Source organism: Vombatus ursinus, unplaced genomic scaffold, assembly GCF_900497805.2.
Source record: "Vombatus ursinus unplaced genomic scaffold, bare-nosed wombat genome assembly UNPS02014805.1, whole genome shotgun sequence".
Lineage (NCBI taxonomy): Eukaryota > Metazoa > Chordata > Mammalia > Diprotodontia > Vombatidae > Vombatus > Vombatus ursinus.
The window spans coordinates 9,142,421-9,146,921 of NW_020954583.1; positions in this window are offsets into that span (position 1 = coordinate 9,142,421).

A 4,501-nucleotide genomic window follows, 5' to 3' on the forward strand; every position below is an offset into this window, starting at 1 on the left:
TTGCCCAGGGTGACACAGCTAGTAAGTGTCTGAGGCCAGATTTGAATTCTGGTACTCCTGAATTCCAGGGCCAGTGCTCTATGTACTGTACCACCTAGCTCCCTTTTCCAAAAATTCTTTACACTATACTGTGCTGCCTCTACATGCCAGTTCCCTATAACGACCTTTACAATATTGGTCCAGGAACAATGTGGTGGTTCTAGACTTCAGAGAACACAGGATATCAAGTCATGCTGACACAGACCAGTAAGTGCAAAATTATCCAAGAACTTTCTTGTCCTCAAAGAATTTTCAAATTTTGTAACAATGAAGACTAAGATAATCAGGAGAGAAGAAAGAACTTTATCTAAATTCAGTCTTAAAGCATTCAAATCTGAGAGGACTATGTGATGCAATGAAAAAAAGACATAACTTTGGAGTCAGGGGGGCCTGGGATCAAATTCTGATTCCCATACTTAATGCCTATGTGACCTAGAAATAACAAGTTCCTTACATTTTAAATAGGTGATTGACTGAGATAACATAGAGTCTCTTATTATTGTAAATTCCATGGACTAATGTCATCTTGAATTACACACTCAGAAACACTTCTAGGTCCAACCTAGAACCTGTGGCTCCAAAAAGTTATAGCATTCACAGCAATAACACCCCAGTAAAACCATCTTGGCAGATGGGTTAAACTAGATTGAGAGTTATCGACAAGCCTCACACCTGTTGTTAGGGGATATCTATTCCAAGCACATGAAGACTTTACCTAGCAGAATAGACAGAAGAGAACAATTTATTCTAAGAGCCATGAAGGTAGCTGAAGCAGGGGGTATTGAGTACTTAGAGCTTGGTCAGAGGTCATCCACTGCATCACAAACCATCAGTAGTCATCTTGACTTGTGTCTTGTTATTGAACTTTGATGACTCTGGAAGAGATAGTAAGGCAACTTTGTGCAACTCTGCCTCATTTAAATCCAATTCATATGCAAATCAAGACTTCACCTGTGATGTCATTGGTCCTCTTCAAAAACAAAGGAGGAATAACAAAGAAAAACAAGTACAACTTAGCTTCAAATCTTTAGAAGGAGCACAGTATATGAACCAAAATTTATAGTAATTCCCTCAAACTCACAATTTTTGTTGTTTAGTCATTTCTAGTCATGTCTGACTCTTCGTGATCCCTTTTGGGGTTTTCTTTGGCAACACTACTAGAGCAGTTTTCCTTCTCCATCTTAACAGGAAAGGGCAATCATAAGGGACTTAATGAGGTTAAACTGTTTATATTGCTACATGAGAAGAGGATACTCATAACTTGAAGGAAATTTCTGTGAAAAAATAATTTTTGAAACAAGTTTATCTGATAAAGGCTTCATTTCTTGAAAATGTAGAAAACTGAATCAAATTTATAAAACTAAGAGTCATTCCCAAATTGATAAGTGACCAAAAGATGTGAAAAATTTTCACATGAAGTAATCATAACTATCTATAGTCATATGAAAAGATGCTCTAACTCACTGTTGATTGGAGAAATGCAACTTAATACAATTCTGAGTTAATACCTCATATGTATTAGATTGGCTAATTTGGCAGAAAAAGAAAATGAGAAATGTTGGAGGGGATGTGGGAAGACATTAATGCACTGTTTGTGTAGTTGTGAACTGATTCAGCCATTCTGTAGAGTACTTGGGAACTATGCCCAAAGAGCTATAAAATCATGCACAACATTTGATCTATACTACTAGGTCTGTATCCCAAAAGAGAAAAAAAGACAAAAAGGAAAATGACCTATATGTATAAAAATATTTATAGTAGCTCTTTTCTGATGACAAAGAATTACAAGTTTAGAGAATGCTTATCAATTAGGGAATGGTTGAACAACTTATGGCATGTAATTGTGATGGAATGCTATTCTGTTATAAGAAATGATGAGCAGAATGTTCTCTGAGAAACCTGAAATGACTTACAGGAACTGATGCAAAGTGAAATATACTACATACACATTAACAGCAATATTGTAAGATGATCACCTGTCAGTGACTTAGCCATTCCCAGCAATACAATGATCCAAAGTAACTCTGAAGGATTTATGATGAAAAAATGCTATCCATCCTTAGACAGAGCTGAGCATATTTGAATACAGATTGAGAGATAATTTTTTTAACTTTATTCTTCTAAAAGCCACCCCCTCACCTTTCATCTATGTTTTCTTTTACAACATGACTATTTTGGAAGTGTTTTACATGACTACACATGTATAACATGTAGAATTCCTTGTCTTCTCAATATGAGTGGGGGTGAGGAGGGAGGAACAGAGAGAATTTAGCACTCAAAGTTTTGAAAATGAATGTTAAATATAATCTTTCAGGTGAGGAGACAGACATTCAATGAAATAAGGGGCTCTCAGACTTTCCTAATGAAAATACCAGAACTCAATGGAAAATTTGATCTTCAAATACAAGACTCAAGAGAGGCATAAAAATGTAAACAGGAAAGGGGAAAAGTATGTTATACAATCAGGGTAAACTGTTTACAACCTTAAATGGGAAGATGATAATTATAACTCTTGAGAAATGTATCTTTATTACAACATTTAGAAGCGATATACATAGAAGATGGGGTAGTTTAAGTTGATGTTGATATGATGATAAAAAACCTAATGAAGTGGTGAAAAGGAACTGTACTGGGAGAAAAAGAAAGGATGATGCCGAAAAGGTTAAATTACATCACGTGAAGATGCAGAAAGACATATTACATTAGACAGAAAGAAGGGAGGGAGATGAGCATTGCTTGAACTTTGCTCTCATCAGAGGGAATAACATACTCAATTAGTTATACAAATTTAACTTGCCATATAGACAGCAGGAGGGGAAAGGGGAAAGAAGTGGGAAAGGGGAATAGAAGGGAGGGTGAATGGAGGGAGGCGGTGGTCAAAAGCAAAACCATAGTGAGAAGGGAAAGAGTAAAAAAGGAGAAAAAAATTTATGGTGAAGAGGGTAATAGGATGGACAAAAAGGCATACATAGAAATCATAACTGTGAATGTGAATAGGATAAACTCTCCCATAAAATGGAGGTGGATAGTAGAATGGATTAAAAACCATAATCCTACAATATGGTGTTAGCAAGAAACACATTTGAAACAGAAGGTAAAGGTAAAAGGCTGGAGTGGAATATATTTTGCTTCAGCTGAAGCAAAAAAAAAAAAGGAGAGGTAGCAATCCTTATCTCAGACAAAGCAAAAGCAAAAATAAATTTTATTAAAAGAGATAAGGATGGAAACTACATCCTGCTAAAAGATACTGTAGACAATGAAGTAATATAATTTTTAAAAATTTATTTATTTTTAGTTTTCAACGTTCACTTCCACAAGATTTTGAGTTCCAAATTCTCTCCCCATCTCATCCCACCCCCCACCATAAGATGGCATGCATTCTGAATACGTCTTCTCCTAATCTGCCCTCCCTTCTTTTTCTCCCCTCCTTCTCTTTTAATTTTCCATTCAATTTTCCTCTGGGGCAGGATAGATTTCTATACCCCATTTCTTGTACGTCATATTTCCCAGTTGAATGTGAAAACAATTTTTTAAATTTTGTTTTTAAAACTTTGGGTTCCAAATTTTATCTCTTCCTCCCTCCCCACTCATTCTCATTGAGAAGGCAAGCAACTCAATACAGGTTAGACCTTTCTAGTCAACCATCCAGGTTGTCCTGGCTGGAAATTTGTTCAGTCTTTTTGTGTGTTCTGCTGCTTTAGAATTTGTTTAGAGCCATTTTTACAGGTATTTAGAGGAGTTTCAGGGAGAGCTCAAGCAAGTCACTGCTTTTACTCCACTTCTTGGCTCTGCCTGAAGTAACATAATTGCTGAACATGTTCACCAAGTGGTATAGCATCCAAATTCTTAGAGAAGTTCAGGGAGTGACAGGAAGAAATAGACAGTGAAACTATACTAGAGGTGAACCTGAACCTCTCCCTCTCTGAACTAGATAAATTTAACCACAAAATAAACAAGAAAGAGGGTTAAGGTAGTGAATAGAATTTTAGAAAAATTAGATACGGTAGACCTCTGGAAAAAAATCCAATGAGGATAGAAAGGAATATACATTTTTTCTCCATGGTACATGACACCTACACAAAAATTGACCATGTACTAGGGCATAAAAACCTTATAATCCATTGCAGAAAGTAAGAAATACTAAATCATCCTTTTCAGATCTTGATGCAATAAAAATTATATGTAATAAAGGGCCAAGGAAAGATAGACTGAAAACTAATTGGAAACTAAACAATCTAATCCTAAAGAATGAGTAAGTCAAACAACAAATCACAAAACAAAAGTCAATAACTTCATCCAAGAGAATGACAATAATGAGACAACTTACCAAAACTTATGTGATGCAGCAAAAGCAGATATTACAAGTTTTATATCTCTAAATGTTTACATGAATAAAACAGAGGAAGAGGAGATCAGTGAATTGGGCATGCAACTAAAAAAAAACTTGAAAAAGAAGAAATTG